We start from the raw sequence: 20,081 nt of genomic DNA on the forward strand, positions 1-20,081 counted from the left end.
ATATCCAAGAAACACACCTCACTGGAAAAGACATCCAAAAACTGAGAGTCAATGGAAATAAATCTATCAAGAATATAGAGACAGAGAGACAGAGATAAAGAGGGAGAGGGAGAGACAGAGAGATCAAATACCTTAATAAAGTAACTCCACGTCTTAGAAAAAAAAGAACAAGGAAACCCCGAAAATATAGGTGACAAGAAGCAATATAGACCACAAGTTAAATTAATGCAATGAATCCATCAAATAGAAGTTAATTATCTAAAAGGATAAATGTGACTAACATACCTTAACAAGATTAACCAAAAGAAGAAGCAGCTTACCAGTTTCTGAAACAGAAAACAGATAGTTGAAGCTGTAATGGAGACTATGCTGAGCCTGTAGTTTATCTTGTGTGTGTTATTGTAAGACAGTTTCTTTCATACAATGAACATGAAGTATCTCAGATTACACAACACCTTTCATTTATTTAGGTGGTATTTTCTAATTTTGAGCAGATACATATTGCCCTTCTATTTAAAACATCATTAAGCATTTTCACTGTTTTTTTTTTAATTAGTTAAATATCATCTTTGACATTTTATACACATGTAAAGGCAGTATAACTGCTTTGATTTCCCACCCTTGTTGGGTCCCTTTCCTCCAAACCTAACAAATCCCTTTATCACATCCATATTGCTTTGATTTGGTTTAAAGTGCTGAGTTTAACCACTTCTGTCTCTGTGAGCCTGGGTTTGGAACTACCCATTGGAGTTTGGTAGACTGTCAGATGAGTTCACCCCGGGAAACAGTGACTATCCTTATCCCTGAATCTCTCAGTAGATAATGTTTCAGCATGGGTGGGTAGAACCTGTGCTTCCTTCCCTTATCCATAACTGATGATCAGCAGGACCTTTCTGGCACAGGGTTAGTATAGATAACTACAACTGTTATGAGTTTAACCATGAAATGACTTTGTTATTACCAGAAGATGGCATCTGTGAGTTTTTCTTTCTATTGTCCAGCTCATGCATTCCTTATTCTCGTCAGCAATGTTGATGTTCAGAGCCTTAGAGGGATGATATCAATCTCTTGCTTTGATACATGAAACAAAACATAAAACAATAACTCATCTTCAGAATCTTGCAAAGTCATGAGTCTATGTATTAATCACTGAACACTGCAAAGAGAGCCTCATCTCATTAATTCTGAAAGTAGCATTTGTTTTTTAGTATAAATAAATTATTTAGAAGGTAGTTTGATAACATGTAAGTTTAACTAAGAACAGAAAAAGAAAGGAAGGAAGGAAGGAAGAAAAAAGGAAACAAGGAGAAAAGAAGGAAGGGAGAAGAAGAAAGGAAGGAAGGAAGGAAGGAAGGAAGAAAAAAGGAAGCAAGAAGAAAAGAAGGAAGGAAGAGGAAGAAAGGAAGGAAGGAAGGAAGGAAGGAAGGAAGGAAGGAAGGAAGGAATGAAGTCAGAAAGCAAGCAAGCAAGCATTTGGGCTTGTTACTTCCCTTGCTCCCTGACTTTCACTGGTATTCCAAATAAGCATACAAAATTTAAAATTTGAAGCTGTGGTTCACATTTGAGGTCTAGAAAGATAATATGCTAATCAAGAATGCTACTATAAAATTTTGAATCTAAAACATCACCAATGACAACAAATAAGTTATATCCTGGACCCTTTAAAAAAGAAAAACATAAACTATCTATGACATAACTGCCTTCAGAATAATACTGTGGGGTATATGTTGGTTATACAATTGTCTCATTGCTAAATAGCCTAATTCTTCTTTAATACAAGACTTAGAAGTTTTTTTCTTCTCCAAGTACATGATTTAATAGCTGACAAGCTATTATTTCCTATTTCTCAGAAAGAACATACACTAATACCATAAACTGTAGATTAATTCTTCTCTTATTTATGATAAAGTAATTATTTCTACAAAAAAAGAGAAAACATTATTCATTCAAAAATTTTTAATCTCTAATGCATTTCTCATTGTTCTCTATTCCCATCTTTCTATATGCATAGTAAATTTTCATTTCAAGACAAAGATTTTAGAGGTGGGGACATCAAATGGTGATTAAACTCAATACACAGTATCAATATAATTCCATCAAAATAGTGCCAATATAAAGAGCTATATTTATAATTATATCTGTTCAGACAATGACAAGAATGATACAACTGGTTGTGGTCCATCAACTGTTGTAGAACATTGTCAGTAGAAGACATGTCAAAACTTCATGGTGAAAACGATAGTTCTCTCCAAGTCAGTGAAGTATGTACTAGAAAAATACAGAATGAGAGCAATAAAATCAGGTCACCAGTTAGGATGGAGTTTGATTTTTGGTCCTGAACCAGCAGTTTAGCAATTGCACCCTGGCTATTCACAGAGCTTTCTAGAAAGACAGTTTCAGAAACTCTGTAGATTCACAACTATGTCCACAAGAACACTAAATTATGCTTTGCTTGTTTCCTCTAATTTTCTCAGGGTGGTACAGGCTTTCTCGGAGCCATACAACATGCAGTACCAAGGCAAACAGTCTGCAGAGGCAGAGGCAGAGGCAGAGGCAAGAACCTATATCCAGTACATTGAATATTTGACAGAATCTTTGTGCTCTCTTTCTCCTTTTAGAAAATGTGTTTTCATTTAAAATATTATTTATAGATATATTAATATATTATTAATATATAGATCAATATTTTCCTGGCTCAAATTTCTAGTACAGTTAAAATTAACAAATGTAATAATAAAGTATCTAAATCACCATTCTAGTAAAACAACCACTCTATACTTTAAAGATCAATCTTTATCCACTGATCAAACCTTGCAACTCAGCACTGTAAGAAAACCTAAGCGGTAGGCATGTATGGCTGTGTGAACCTGGAATCCTGACACTCAGGAGGCTGGATCAGGATAACCATGAGTTCAAGGACAGTCTTGGCTGTATAAAATATCTTCAAGGCTAGTTAGAGGAGCATGATGAGGACAGGTCCTTAAACCAAAAAACAAAAGCTAGGGAAGAAAGAAAACACAAACATTGAAAACTGTGCCGTAAGCTGGGGCTGGAGGAATGGCACATGGTTAAGAGCACTAACTTCTTCCACAGGACATGCTCCGCTTCCAGGACCCACATGGCAGCTCATGCCTGTCAGCTACTCCAGTTTCAGGCTTTCTGACACCCTCACACAGACATTCCTGGAGGCAAAACACCAGTGAACATAAAACAAAAATGAATCATCCATTAAAAACCTCTGCCTTAAGCTATTAAAAACAAAAGTTCTCATAAAATAAACTGCGGTGTTTCCATAGGACATATGTTCACTGTTCTGACATATTTTGTTTAAGTGTGGTCTGTGTGCAGGCATGTGTGTGTCTATTGGTATATCCACCCTTCCTGTCCCATCTCTCCTGCCTTATCACACCACAAATATGCTTTTGGTTGCATTGCAGCATCAATCTTGTGCAAACTTGGCTTCTCAGAGCCTACAACCAAAGTAAAAATGGAATTCCTTCAAATGGGCCTTTCCACAAACAAAATAGCAATCACTATCACGAGTTCCTCCCCTTTCATGACATCCTTCAAATACAACCTTTTGCCCTTCCCATGATGTCTCTGGGCGTGTCTGTGACAGTGTATGCAGAGAAGCTTGGCTGACATGGGAAGACTCACCTAAATGTGGGCAGCATCCCATGGGCTACAGTTCTGGACTCATTCACCCACTCCTCCCTGACTCCTCAGAGGAGACTCAATGTGACCGATGCTCTCATGCTCGACTTGCCATGCCTGCCAAGCTATAATGGTTCAAAGCATGAGCCACAGCAAGCCCTTTCTTCCTTACGTTATTTGTGTCTAGTCATTTAACCTCAGCAATAAGAAAAGCAACTAACACAGAGATTCATAATGAGGAGCAGGGTTGCTACTGTGATAAGCCTGATGATGTGCTTCATAGTTCTGTGAAGCTCTATTGCAAGGGTCCTAGATTCCGAGGATGTTACATTGCTGTATGTAAAGGGCCATTCTGGTGAAACTAGAGAGGACTAGAAAGCTAAAAGTAATGTAAACCATATAGACTCTGCTCTAAAGTTCTCAGAGGGAAACAAGGACTATGCTGGGAACTAGGATTGAGGCCAATTCTGAAATATTTAGGCAAAAGCTTGAAATTTTCTGCCTGATCCCTAAGAACTTATTACATGAGGCGTAGCGTGTTTGACAGAGGAACTCTCAAGACAGCTTAATATCCAGGCTGTGCACTGTTGTTGCATACTTCTCTTACTCAGATCTACAGTGAATGAACAAAGCAAAAATGTATATGTGCACAGTTTGGGAAGAAAAGGCATGTGAACATCTTAGTGTTGTAGGCAAAACAGATGCAAAGAAAGCAGATGCAGTTGTTGAGATCAGTGCCCATAAGAGGAAACCCGGTAACTGGATGAGGAGCCAGTGCATGAAGAGGTTGAAGAAGAACAAAGGACAAGCTGAGGTCATGAGACCCTAGACAATGACTTAGAATCTTCCCAGCCACCAGAACCGTGAACACCAAGTCTGCCACTGCAACCAAAGACTACAACTACCACAACTTCACCAACAGTGTTGAGCTGAGCTGAAGATAAAACGAAAGACAGAAATGAGAATTTCACCACTCAGCATAGTTATACTAGAAATTCACTCCAAGGGGTAACTGATTCAACCTCGACTGGGCAATATGTATACCAAGTCTAGTCTTATACATTTGAACAGAAGCTGCAAATTATACCTTTCTCATCGGTGTAGTGTGTACAGGAAACATCATAAAGACAGAATTAATTGATACCTTCTCCACCCAAGGAGAAAACTGCCTGATACATTTTTACTCTACTGTACTTTTATTCTGTTTTGTATCTTTTTATGTTTATTTTTATCACATTTTAATATTCTTAATTTTTAATCTTCAGCTATAGATCACATAAAAAATGATGCTTCTATTTGCTCATTCTGATTTTAGGATTGTGTAAAAATCCTTGCCCAATCTATAGTTAGCAGTCTCTGCTATTCTGATGCAGAGCCATACATTTACTCATTCATTCTTACCCCTTTTCACTCTTATCTGCTCCTCTTCATACTTATTAAATATTACTTTCTGCAGCTTAAACAACTAAACTGCAAGGACACTAACAGCATCCTAACTTTCCCTCCCAGTTACTTACTCATCTCGGTATTTAAGGAGATCTAATACTTTTATTAGCTATATAGAAATATCCTTACCCACCACTTCCTTCCAACTCCCAATCTTATCAACTACAATTTTATTATGCATAATTACGCCTTTGCTTATCTATTCTCTATCAGGTTTTGAAGTTGAAAGAATGGCTATTGTTAATTGGCAGCCATTGTAACACATAGTAGGTGTGCAGTAGCTGTGTCTGCTCCCACAGCTAATATTTTACTTTAGGAATAATATGCAGGTAGGATAAAGCAACCTGAGCTATTGGGGTAAGGATATAAATTCTTAAATGCATACCTAAACCTCATCGTCTCTAGCCTCAAATGAACATTGTGCATACTTTAAATGAAAGAATATAACTGAGTTTTTTAAATGCAAGCATTGATATAATCAAGATGCATGAATCCCAATGCAGTTATATAAAAAACCTTGAAAGCCAATGTAGCATAATGCCTTCAAAAGTACTAATCCCACAATAATGGCCTTCAGTGGGATTGTATTTAATAAAATTGAAATCCTAAGCAGTTCAAAATAATGATTGTAAGTATGTGCAATGAAATCAGTGGAGAAATTAATTCATTAACAAATCTCAAAAGGATGCATATAAACAGATGAATGAAACACAGAAATTGATAAAATTATGAAAAAAAACTTTCAATAAAGATAAATACTGATGAGAATCTCTGATGTGCTCTAAATGAGAAGTGCAAGTCTCAACAGAATGGAGCACAGAGCTTGAAGACAAGGTAGAGGACCTGGAACAGCTAACATGAACAAATATGAATTAATAAGAATTTACAAGTCATGCTCAAAACACTCAAGACACTATGGAAACACCAACCTATCTCATTCCAGCTGCTATGTCATTGCATAGCTTGGGTTCTGGAACCTTGACCAGGGCAAAGGATGGGATGGAGGAGGGAGATACAGGGGTAGACAAGGCTGGCACTGGAGGAGTGGGGCTCTCTGATGGAGAAGCTCAGTGTGTTTATTACATACAGTTGAACAGGAAGGTGAGATGAATGTGTACAGCTGAACAAGAACGATGAGACAAACAAGGGAGGAAAGTTATTTCACACAGCTGAACAGCTAGGCAGGTTTACATACTCTCCATGGGCCATCTCTAGAGAGCAAGCCTTGGGCTGAAGTCACCCTAGAGGAGAAAGCTGTGGGTAACAATTTCTACATACACTGTCAACATTTGTGCTTAGTCCAAAGGAAGGTCTTTTCCATCCCTTCTGAGATTCACCCTTCTGGATTTATATATGTATAGAAATACACATTTGTGTGGACAGAGGTCATGAAACCAGAAAGGGACCCATGAGAGATGAAAGAGGTCTTAACAGAAGCTAGGAAAGAAGGAAAATGATGATAAAATAAAAGTGCTATGAAATATCAAGAGGTGGTGGCAAGGGAGGAGACCACTGGGAGGAAGGCCAGGGTGGAGGGATGAGAGTTGGGGAAAGAAGCTCAATAAAGCCAAAGCCTGTGTAGAAATGCCGAAAAGTTATTACTTCAGATGCTGATATTTTAATATAAGTCATTAAGACTTTTCCCAGATATCATGAGACCTATGTGCAGTGAGGGCCAAGGGGATGCTAAGAATAAAAGGCCAACAAAAACAGAACGATAAGACCCGAGGGAACTGCAAACCTGTGGAGCCACGGAAGTCGGGGAATGCAACTGACTGCCAAGAATCAGTGGTGTGTGTGTCAGTAATGGGTTTTGAACTTCCATTGTCATCTGATCACTAAGACCACCTGAGAGACACAATTTGCTCTTAGCAGCACAGTCCCCAGGGATACTGTACCCTGACCCTGTGACACTCTGCCATAGCTGTCACATTCTCAATTGTGGCTGATACATGGTGTTTAAAACATGTGCACACACACAAAAAAAAAAATCTCTTCTGCTGTCTGAGATGAAGGAGATAAAAGGAGTCATTAAATGTCATGTAACTTAAGCTATCCAGTAGAGTAGTTCCCACAGCAAAACAGGCAGCCCCCTCTCACAGCACCCAGCTCGGTGTTTCTTTAAAGAATGAAACAGACCGCTTACGTTTGCCAGCAGCTTATAATTCAGCCATTGCTGTTCTGGGTGGTAGGTTTTAATCTTGGCAGGTAATCCCATAGATTCTATTATCATTCCCATTTTAATGATGGGGAAAGTCAAGTTTGGAAATGCTCAATCTTGCTCTTAAGACACACAGTCCAACTCGAAAAGTTTGAACTCAGTTCCAAGTGGTGTGACCACAGAGCCATGCATGTCACAGCTGGGTGACACTATCCATTGAATTCTTTATCAGAGAGACGGGCCACCATATCTTGTTTCTCAGGCAAAAGCTCCTTACCTCAATGAACTCTTAATTTGCCTTGGTTTAAGAGCAGTTAGTATTCATGTCTAATAATTTATGAGTAAAGTGGCCTTTGCATACGGTATGCGTGGGTTACATATGTGGCTTCACTTCTTGTACCCATGTGTGGATCTGTCTCTACTGCTGTTTACTGAGGCAGGACCTCTCACTGAGCCCAGAGCTTACCTGTTCCTCCTAGTCCAGCTACCTAGGAAGCTCCCTGGTGCCGAAACTGTGGCTTCAATGTCTGCCTGGCTTTTTTTTTTTTTCACAGATGCTGGGGCTCCCAAGTTGGGGTCTTCATGCTTGCAGGGCAGGCACTTTATCCTACCCCAAATTACCTTTCTGTCCCTTAAATCATTGCTGTCCTTTTCGGGTAACATTTTTTGAGACTCGTCCTTCCTTACTCCCTCAAGTCCCAAACCCCAGTTATTCACCAAAGGAAAGTTTACATTTGTTCTCTGACTACCCAGAATCCCTTTGAGAACCACTTGAGATTGTGTCTTAGGGTCTCCACCTAGCCCTTTCTGCCAGTGACATCTCTACTGACTTAGCTTTACGGAGGTCACTGTCCTATCCCTGTGTCCTAAAGGGAAATGCTAATCCTAAAGAAAGAACTTAACCAGAAGTGAATGACCCAGTGAGGGGAATGGGGATGGATGGGCTTCCGGGTGCCTGGGAGTGTGAATGTCAATCTCACAACCCAGAGCAACATCCTGTCCATTGTCACCCTGCTGACGGACTGGCACAGAAGGCACCAGCCATCAACAGAATTAGCACAGTTGCCTTCCAAGCTATAACAGCACTCAAGGTGTTTGAGTTACATGCTTGCTTTAAGATCTTTTGTTTGCTTTTAGATTTTCATAGGTCATTGATATCCCATTCATCCCTGGTGACCCTATGTACACAATTTTTTAAAATATTAAAAACTTTACTTGGGGATGACGTTAACATCCTCATCTCTGCACATGCATCAGTTAATGAACGTACGCTTCCTATACTCAACTACTCATAGGTTTCAATACAAACCAATGCTCAGATCACCCAGCCTGCCTAGCTTTTTCTATGCAGATTAAGGTACCAAGCATGCAAACTCCAGTGAAGTAACTTAATCAAATAGTGAATACGGTGTCTCAGGCTTTAGTTAGTGAGAAACATTCTCTCATCCGAGTACAGAAAGGGTCTACATCACCTCATTCACCTAATGCTCAGAAGTCCTCCTCCTCTCCAGTGTTCTTGTTCTCTGTAAGAGAGGGAGAAAGGATTGTACTCTTGAATTATTTTTTTTTAACTAATGCTTCACTAAGGAAATCTCCCTTAGACTTTCATCTCTAACAATGCTTGAGAGAAATGGCTTCAGGGAGTGAGGATTTATTTTACTAAGGATTCAAAGTTTCAAGTTGACATCCATCTCAGTTGGTTGCTTCTAGGCTGCTTGGGGCAGAGCATCATTATCAGATGATATTATCTGATAACAGAGGATTTTATCTGAGCTGTTCATTCCATCGTGGTTAGTAAAGGAAGAAGCACAGAGAGGGGCCTAGGACAAGACAAAGCACCCAAGAAACCCCGTGGCCCACTCCTTTCAACTAGAAAAACCTTATGAAAGATTTTTAACACCTCAGTAATGCCATCAAATTATGAATCCCCCAGTGTATACGTCAGAGGTCTCCTGGTTCAGAGAAGCCAACCACCTCTCACCAACAACAGGCCTTCCCTAACTGAGGTCACCAGGATTGAGCCTCCATATGAAAGACTCCCTTGACGACTGCTCCTTCATGCACACGCTGTCAGGTTAGCGAATGTATCTCCCCTGGAAAGCCACATCTCTAGCCTCATCCCTCCATCCTCTGAACGAAATCCTCTTCTTGGCTATATTTTAAGAAAAACTGTTGTACTCTGGGCAAAGAATCCTCTCTAGAATACCAATACAAATTACGGCTCATCCTATCACTTAAACAAACAAATAAACACAACAACAAAACAAACAAAAAACTTTACCAATACAAGAGTATTGATTAGGCAGAACTTAAATGCAGGAAACAAGAAAAGACAGACAAAGGCTGGACAGATGGCTCAGTGGCTAAGCTCATTCGTTATTCTTGTAGCAGACCCCAGTTCAGTTGCAAGCACTCATGTTGGGCAGCTAGCCACCACTCCAGCTCCAGGATTTCCAGGGCTTCTTCTGGTCTTTGTAAACAACTGCACACATAAGCACATGTCCACATACTGATAAGTACATATTTACCAACACAAATTAAAAAAAATAATAATAATGCAATATAACCTAAACATCTACAGCTAAGGGCCTGGGTTTTTGTTGTTGTTGTTGTTGTTGCTGTTGTTGTTTTGGTTTGGTTTGGTTTGTTTCATTTTGATTTATAAAAATCATGTCTATTGAATAGTGTTGTTGGATTAATTAGATGCTCCATAGGTCAAGGAACCTGCGTTAGGCCTCATGACCCAAAATAAAGATCTACCTTCTGCAAGTCATCCTCAAACCTTCACACAGAAAGTCAGAGGGGGTGTGTAATAGAAAATGAAACAACTGTATACATTTGTCTGCTTTTGTGAACACTATAGGGCACATAAGTCTTATTTTAATTAAGAGAAGACATCAAATGCCTTTGAGTCAAGATTCTCAATTTTGTACTAGTATACTTTCTTCCAAGAGCCCTTAGAAAACTTCGAGGACTTTTAAGACGTGTGTGTGTGTGAATGTGTGTGTGGGGGGGGGTGGGGGGTACCCCCCCCCCCGTGATGGTTTGTATATGTTTAGCTCAGGGAGTGGATCTCTTTGGATGTGTTGCCTTGTTGGAATGGGTGTAGCCTTGTTGGAATAGGTGTGGCCTTGTTGGAGTAGGTGTGTCACTGTGAGCTTGGGTATTAAGACCCTTGACCTAGTTTCCTAAAAGCCAGTATTCTGCTAGCAGCCTCCAGATGAAGATGTAGAACTCTCAGCTCCTCCTGCTCCATGCCTGCCTGGACACTGCCATGTTCCCACCTTGATGATCCTGGGCTGAACCTCTGAACCTATAAGCCAGCCCCAATTAAATGTTGTTTTTATAAGAGTTGCCTTGATCACGGTGTCTGTTCACAGCAGTAAAACCCTTACTAAGACACCTCTACCTCATTTAATGTGTCTTTTCAAGGTGTGTGTCTGTGTGTGTGTGTGTGTGTGTGTGTGTGTGTCTATGCGTGTTTGTGTATGTGAGTGTGTCTGTGTCTATGTGTGTGTGTGTGTCTATGTGTGACTGTGTATGTCTCTGTATGTGTGCATGTGAGTGTGTCTGTGTCTATGTGTAAGTGTGTCTGTGTCTATGTGTGTCTGTGTGTGTGTGTATGCATGTCTGTGCATGTGAGTATGTCTGTGTCTATGTGTGTGTGTTTCTGTGTGTGTGTCTGTGTGTATCTATATGTGTGTGTCTATGTGTGACTGTGTATGTCTCTATGTGTGTATGTGAGTGTGTCTGTGTCTATGTGTGTGTGTGTCTCTGTGTGTGTGTCTGTGTGTGTTTATGTGTGTGTGTCCATGTGTGACTGTGTATGTCTCTATGTGTGTATGTGAGTGTGTCTGTGTCTATGTGTATCTGTGCATGTGAGTGTGTCTGTGTCTATGTGTATCTGTGTGTGTGTATGCTTGTCTCATTGAATCATATAGGCTGGCCCTTCGAAAGCTAGCAGCACCAACATATCCACAGACAGACTTCTTGAACGAGATTATTAAGGTTCGTTGAAAGCAGAACTATGTGTTTCATTGTGGGTTTTCTCCTTTTCTTCATTTTTAGCTTCTTAGTTTAATCCATGGGTGTTTCGGTGAGAAAATATGTGTGGTTAGGAATGTTCTGATGTTTTTCTACACTATCTCTTTTAAGATTTCTTTTTAGTTATATGTAAGTGTTCATGGTAGTGTGTGCACACCATGTGTGTTCTGCTGACTGTAAAGGCAAGAAGAGGGTGTTAGATGCTCTGAAGTGGAGGTATGGGAGGGTTTTACTGGACTCTCAACTGCCAGGCCTGAGTGCTTGAAACTGAACTTGAAGTCACTGAAGGAGCAGTTTGGGTCCATAATTGCTGAGCTAACTCTCTAGCCCTATGTTTCCTTTCAGATAATACGAGGCACATTTTAACAATGCATAATAATATAATAATGAGACATTTTAAATAAACCTTATTTCATGTCCAAATTGACCTTATGAGCAATACATATTTCAACAACCCCATTGTTTAAAACACTGAAAAATTATTTGCAGTGCAAGATAGTGAAAAATTCATTCCATTATTTTAATATTCGATACCACAATTGAATTAAGACTGCATCCAAATTCACTGGGTACTATATTCACTTGCTTTGGACACACTTGTAAAATTAAGCCAATTGCCAAAAAATAACAAAGCACCTCCCATGACTGTAAAAACAAACAAAATATAAGAACAAAACCAACAAAAAAAACCTATGGTAGGCTCTGAGGTATTTCAAAGCACGAACTCTAGACTTCCCTCAGCTCTGAGGTTTTGCAGGAGTAAATAAATGGGATATTTGGTTTCTGCAAGAGACCAGTTTTGAAAGACAGTATTGAACATGTAGATACAAATTACTTATCCATTCAAATGCAAATATTTTGAAATATATCCATTTAAAATGTGCACTTTCTAAGATTGAATTGGGTTTTAAAGGGTGATTGATGGCATCCCATCTGAGATTGACACGTGGGTTGATCCGCATCATGAGAGAATCCATCCCCCAAGAGGGGAGCCAACATTTCTGTCACACATTCTGATTTAGTGCATTGTAAAGTAATGTGATAGAAGACAAGTCTGTGTTTGTCCCCTTCAAGATGTAAACCTGCAATAAAGCAGACCATCGACATTTAGAGTTTAGAGCTCTAAACTCTGTATGGTGTCCATATGCTTCCCTGCCTGCGTGCCTGGAACATGCTGAAATCAAGCTCTGTGCAACTCTCAGACAGAAAATAGCCTTGTGGGGGAGAACCTCAAGCCATAATGTAATAGAAGCTTGAAGAGACTAATGGGCACAAACTGTTCCTAATAATGTCCTTAAGATACTCAAGTCTTTGTGTACCAGTGACAAAAGCATTTGTTTAATATTTCCCAGCATGTGACTTACTCGTACTTTTTGGATAAGAAACCATTGTGGAAGAATGAATGTTGAGACTACTCACTCAGAAGTTTGGCAAATGACAACCAAATCCAAATTCTATAGACAACTTGAAGTCTGATTGGAACTCAGCCACGAAATGTTTACGTATTGTGTATTGCCACTGCATACTTAGGGCTGAGTGGCTACAATCAACATCACAGAGCTGACAACCCCCCAAATATTTACAATCTAGTCATTCACAGAAAGTTTGATGATAAGGATATCCAGATCATCATGTCTATCTTCTAATGATCAATAATACAAATATTTCTCATTCTCTAGGCTAGAAAACTAAGGCAGACCCATTGGAGCAAGATGAATGTTAATGGTGTCGTGTTTCCCATCACAAAGAAAGGCATACAACTGGTGGCCCATCATCGAAGTTTGATGCCAATGACTTGTATTAAGGACATGCCAGGCAATTCATACTTCCTGCCATTTTAGAAGAACAAAGCTTTAGCAGAAAGACTTAGTCACATGTTGATATAATGTTCTAGCAAAATCATCAAGTGAATTACAAATAAGCCATGATGAACTGATGTTTAGAATGGGAAGGACGTTTCTCACCAGGTGCTAATAATTCGGAGGTAGATTTGGCTGCGGGCTTCCTTGAATTAATACAGTGCTCCCTTAATCAAAGGACAGCTTAAAAGAACATGAAATGAGCTGACACGTTTTGACAGGATTGCTGACTGCAGATAAGTTACATGTGCGCTGCACATTGAGGATGCGGTGGAAAGTTTTAATTCCCCTAACGTATGGGTTTTAAATCAGTTCCTGAGATAAACATTTCAAACGTATAAGCATTCAGTTTGGAAACACTCACCCAAACCTGGGAAATGGGACACGTGCGCGAAAGCCTTACCCTTTCCTGCATTCCCCTGCTTGACTTTGAATTACAAAGTAAACTATAAAAGCAGCAAAAGAATTATACACATAACTTTTTGCTCGATCGTGTGGGGAACAATTTCTGAACATAAAAGCAAAGGAAGAAGCCTTAAAGGAAAACAGATCGATTTGATGTAGAAAACTTCAGAATATCATTGTACCTAAGAAAGCAAAAAGAAAACATGTAGTGTAATACAAAGATCTGTATTCTTAATGCTGCACAAGATTTTAATGGTTATGAAAAATGAGATATTGCATTTATCTAGTTGGCTGCTGAATGAATTTTAATTTGTTCTTGCCCCCTTTGACGGCAAAGTGGCAAGTCCTCGCCAAAGTCCCCAGGTTGGAAAAATCTGCACCTCTTTCTCCCTGGGACAGTGGAACACTGCCAACCTTCCACCCGGAAGACTTTTTACTCTACACATGGAGATCCTCACTTATTTAGGTTTCTTTTTCCAGTTTTGTATTAATCCCATCTGAGAAAAACTCCCAAGCTAGCTACGGATGTGTACTAACAAAAATGGCGGCGAAGGGATCAATGGGCTACATGATGTGTGTTGGGGGGAGCATGTGGTAAGTCTGGGGTAAGAAGAATACAAGACATCACACTTCTTTAATAACAGAGAATGAGAGTCAAGACTCATTGCTCCACAATTACCAAATGTATTCACTATTACTGCTATGCTGTATTTGCTCACAAGTCTTTAAAAGGATTACAAGCAACAGTAAAAGTGAAGGTTCTGAGTCCTAACTCTTCATGTGCTTCCCACACAAAGGATGTCAGTATTCCAGAGACCATCAGGATCAATCAAAAAACAATGCACTACATGACACGTTATGTTTACGTGGATTTTAACTTTCATGTGTGTGAGCCATGCCCTTCTACAAACTGCCATTTGGATATGATAATATAATTTTGATATTGATCCACATGTACACATAGAGAAAGTTAATTGATTCATTAATTGATCAGACTGGCCTATCAATGTTCATCTTGTTGGAGAGCCATATTATATAATACATTATTTACATATATATTCTATTAACATATATTTAAATATTCTTGTCAGTATCTCATTCTTCCTTTAACTTACATACTAATATTTCATGTTTACCTGTTATTTGGGTTTGTTATTGTTGCTGTCTATAATGTCCTCTTCCTGTCTAATGCATATTATTTAATAGAAATGTTGTCCTTGCTTTCTTTATAAGAGTAATTAACAGATTTAAACTGTATACATAAATCCAAGAATAAGTATACTTAGCTAGTTATATCTACATGTGAAATTGTAAAAGTCATATGAAGTCATATATAAAAGCATATGAAATTGCTTTACACTTTAATATCAATTATTCACACCTTACTTAACCGAGACGCTAATTTACATAAGAACCTATCCTTTTTTATTTATTTACTTTACCTGCTGTTTTTTGCCCCATTTCCAGGTCATCCTCTCACAGAATCCTTCCCTCTGTCCTTTCTTTCTCTTCTGAGAGGGTGGGAGTCCCCTTGGTTTGCTCCAACCCCTGCACATCAAATCGCTGTGGAGCTAGGGACAGTCTCTTGAACTGAGGCCAGACAAGGCAGCCCAGCTAAAAGCCACAGACAGGGAAAAGCTTTTTAGATATCCCCGGCTCCAGCTGTTCAGGGCTTGCATGAAGACCAAGCTGCACATCTGCTACATACGTGCAGAGAGCCCTAAGTCCATCTTTTGTATGATCTTTGGTTGGTGGTTCAGTCTCTGAGAGCCTCAAGGGTCCAGGCTTGTTGATTCTGTTGGAATTTCTGTGAGTCCTATTCCCTTCAGGACTCTCAGTCCTTCCTCCTATTCTTCTATAAGTGTCCCCTGGCTGTACCCAGTCTTTGGCTGTGGGTATATGTCTTTGAGTCAGCTGCTGGGTAGATCCTCTCAGAGAACAGCCATGCTAGACTCCTGTGTGCAAGGCTAACACAGTATCATTAATAGTGTCAGGAACTGGTGCTAGCCCCTGGAATGGGTTTCTAGTTGGGCAGGTTATTGGTTAGCCATTCCCTCAGTCTCTGCTCCATTCCCTGTCCCTGTATTTCTTATAGATAGGATACATTTGTGGTTGAAAGTTTTATGACTGGGTTGGTGTTTCTGTGCCCCTCTAGCGTTCCTACCTGGCTACAGGAAGTGGTCTCCTCAGGTTCCATATCCCCAATGCTGTGAGTCACAGCTAAAGTCACCCCTTTGATTCTTGGCCACCTTCCTTATTCCAGGTCTCTGTCACATCCTGGAGATCCCCCCACATTCCCACACAGACAAGCTGAAATTTTCCACCCATACTCATGGCCATCTGTCCATCTCTTCTGCCTGTCCCATACCTGGTCTTGAACACACCCTTATTTCCCTCTCCATCCTCTCTCCCTCCCAGTTCCTTCCATCCCTCTTGTGTCTGTTTCATTCCCTCTTCTGAGTAAGATTCAAGCTTCCTCACATGTGCCTTCCCTCTGGTTTAGCTTCTTTAGGTCTATGAAGCATGGGTAGCCTGTATTTTATGGCTAATATCCACCTATAAGTAAGTACATACCATGCATGTCCTTTTGGGACTTGGTTACCTCACTCAGGATAATAGTCTCAAGTTCCATCCATTGTCCTGCAAAATTAATGATGTCTTTGTTTTTAATAGCTGAATAATACTCTACTGTGAGAATGCACCACATTCTCTGTACTTCAATTGAGGGAAGTCTAGGTTGTTTCCAGTTTCTGGCTATTACAAATAAAGCTGCTACGAACACAGTTAAGCAAGTGTCTTTGTGAGATGGTGGAGTGTAAGAATCTTCACCAACCCTACTTCTGACAGAGAGTTAACATCTAAAATTTATAAAGAACTCAAAACGTTGAATTCCAACAACTCAAACAGTCCAATTAAAAAAGGGATGGTAGAAACAGAGCTAAGGAGAATTCCCAACAGAGGAATCTCAAACAGCCGAAAAGTACTTAGAGATATGTTCAAAGTCATTAGTCATCAGGGAAATACAAAACAACTCTGAGATTCTATTTTACACTGGTCAGAATGGCCAAAATCAAAAACTCAAGTGATAGCACATGCCTTCAAGGATGTGGAGTAAAAGAAACATGCCTACACTGCTGGCGGGAGTGTAATCATGGATGTCCACTTTGGAAATCAATTTGGCAGTTTCTCAGAAAACTGGGAATAGTCCAACCTCAAGACCTACCTATTCCACTCCTAGGCATATAATCAAAGATGCTCCACCATCCTAAAAAGAAGATCTATCCTTTTAAGGAATGTTACTAGGTGGTTTATTTACAAATTCCAAGATATGCAACCATCACCACTATTTAATTTCAGAATATTGTATTACCACCCAAAGATATTCCAATCCTATTAATAATTACTCATTTTGTAGCCACCTCCCACCCACAAAGTGACAGCCACTAATTTACTTTTGTTTCTACAAATCTACCTTTGTGGGATTTCTCATACAACTGGATTCTTTAAATATGAGCTCTTTGTCACTGAGCATAATGGTTCCAAAAATTTGTCCATGTTGTAGCACGAAGCAGTATTGTGTTCCTTTTTATGGTTATGTAGTATTTCCTCATATGGGTGTACTATTTTGTGTTTATCTATTCATAGAAATTGTGATCTCTTCCACATTTGGACTACTCTGAGTAATGCCGCTCTAGACGTGCATATACTTGTTTCGGGATGGACATGTGTTTTCAATTCTCTTGGCTCTGTGCCTAAACAAGGAATTGCTAGGTCATATGGAAACTCTATGTTTAATGTTTTGAGGGAGTGCCAGACTATTTCCAAACAGCTGTTGCATTAACTTTTCCTGGGAAGATGCAGGCAAACGCTTACTCATCCCAGACAGGACTCCAACAATAGAGCAAAGAAACGATTCCACCCAAGTCTTAGTAAATTAATGAGCTTAATTGTGATTACTTACATAAGCATGGATAAGGAGTTACCTACAGAAACATGGACAAATCAAAAGCAGCTTTACAACCCAAGAGAAGTCCCTGTCCCCGAAGCCAGCCACTGTGAATTATTTATATGCCATCGTGAAGGGGTGGGGCTGTATGAGCTCCTTACCCCATTACTGAGTGTTATTGAGCCCAGTCTTCTGAGGATCCAATTAGGTATTCACAGCTGCTGACTGTTCAAGAAAGCAACAGTCATGTCATCCTGGAAGAAAGCACACCAGAGCAGCAGCTGAACCATTTGGCATCCGCGCCAGCCATGAATGAAGATTCTAATTTTGACATGTCCTCTTCAGCATTCCAACTGACCCTCTTTTCTAATCAAAGCCATTCTGGTGGCTATGAGATGATGTGCTGTGTCAAGGTGGCTTTGATTTTCAGTGATCCAACATCGCTGACCATATCTTCATGAGTCTAGTGGCCATCTGTATGACTTTGTGACTAAATATTAATTACTTTTAATTTAATTATCAGTTATTGTTTAAGTGTTCATCATGGATACTAGTACTTTATTAGATATGGCTTCAAGTTATCTTTGTCTTTTTATGCTACTGTGCTTTGATGAACCAGTTTTTTTTTTTTTTTTTTTTTTTTTTTTTTTTGCCATTTTTGATTCTCATTGACGTTTCATTGGCATTTATGTTTTTGATGCTATATTTAAAGAACCATTGCTTAATTCAGTTTACTCTTATTTTTCTTCGTCTAGACATTCTATAGTATAGCATGTGTGGGGAAGCAGACAATGTGATGCCTATGAATGAAAATGTCAGGATGAATCCAAAGGTTTTTCAGGCTAGCCTAAAACTACAGAAAAGCGGAAGTACTAGACTTTCAGCACATACATGAGCCTGCTCCGCAGAGATTGGTTTTTACTTGCTATGAGTTGCATGTCCAGCTCCACTACTCGGCATGAGGTAACTCAATTGTCCTTTTCCTAGTGATCCTCTATAATTCCTTAAAGGTTTCCTCAGCATCCTGTTATAATAACTTCCTACCATTTCCCCGAAAAGGTTGAAGTTTTGTTTGTCCCTTTTACGGTTTTGTTCTGTCTTGGATTTTGTATTTGTGTAAAGTGGGGGGTCTCACTTTCTATCTTTCATTTAATGACCACTTGGCACAGTGGTGTTTGAGAAAGTTTCCCTCCCTACTAAGCCACGATGCCATCTCTTGTATCCTAAGTCTCCACCTGGGCTTCGTTATGTTCCTGGAATCTCTAGTTCCTCCTGCTGTCACTCTGACACATGCATTTATAGACAAAGAATCTTCACCTGCAAAATTCTGCTTGCCTTCTCCTCACATATGGCTCGTCTTTGCTGTGATTCCCAGAGGTTTCTCCTGCCATGTTAATACTCCTCACTTCGGTTATTTATAGGACCCATTTCGGGAGCTGTTTGTCTGCCTCTTCTATCTGCTGAGACCTGCTTGTGGGGGCCTCTCTTCATATTCTGATATCATACTTATGGAGATTTCTTCTAGGGGAGGATAGGAATAGAAAAATACTATTAACAGAGATCTCATTTGGTAACTTCTTTTAGGGGAAATTTGAAGTTTCTACATCATGGCAACAAACACTCTTTGAGGTCCTTTCCTGACCTTGATGTTTTGAGTTCATTTAAACAATTTTTTTTCCTATCTTCACTTGTAGCCCAAGCATATGCCAACATCCACCCAACATTCCTGGACTAATTGAACCTTTTCCTAATCCTCCTTCGGTAAACAAGACTTTTATAAAGATTTCTAGTACTAATACTAAGTACAAAATTAATGTAGATTGTAAAGTTAAATGTTAATCAACACAGTGAGTGTTTGCATAAACTAAGGGTAAAGGGGCACTATATTCGGACATATTTCTTTATAATATAGTCATAATGTTACTGTACTTTCCAATTTGATGAGAAAGATAAAAGCCATATGGTAGGTCTCCCTAAAATCATAGGATACAGAATTATGTCATCTCCCTTTCTTACAGAAAAAGTGCCTATCCCTCTGTCTCCTGGCTTGGAATGGAGTTCACACTGCTAGTCAGCCTCTGTCCTGACTGATTACTTTTGACGAACAGAAGCTATTTCACTAAGATCGACTTATTTGAACCTAGGCCACAGATTGTGGAATTGGTGAAGTAAGTCTTATCTTTTAATGTTATAAATGACATCTATGTCATCCAAGGACATTTTTAATCCATTCTTGTATTTAATTTTATATATCTTCAAAATTAAACTTACAGTTGGATTTTTAGAGGCAATTCAAATAGTCAGGTTTTATCCTTCACATTTCTCTAAGTTTATGCATTTAAACATTTCTAAGTTTTTAAGGCAGAATTAAGCCATCTTGAGTGCAAAGTAAAAAAAGAAAAAATCCCCTTTTTAATGTTGCAGATGACATAACATTTCCATGGAATTTGTAACAAGCAGAGTAGTCCTAAAACGGTACACAACTCAAAGAAATACCACTACTAAAGCTATATCTTATGAGATTTTAGAAAGAACATTTTAAGGTCCTACTTTATAAGAAAGTCTG

Source organism: Micromys minutus (assembly GCF_963924665.1).
Source record: "Micromys minutus genome assembly, chromosome: 1".
In the NCBI taxonomy this organism is placed as follows: Eukaryota; Metazoa; Chordata; class Mammalia; order Rodentia; family Muridae; genus Micromys; species Micromys minutus.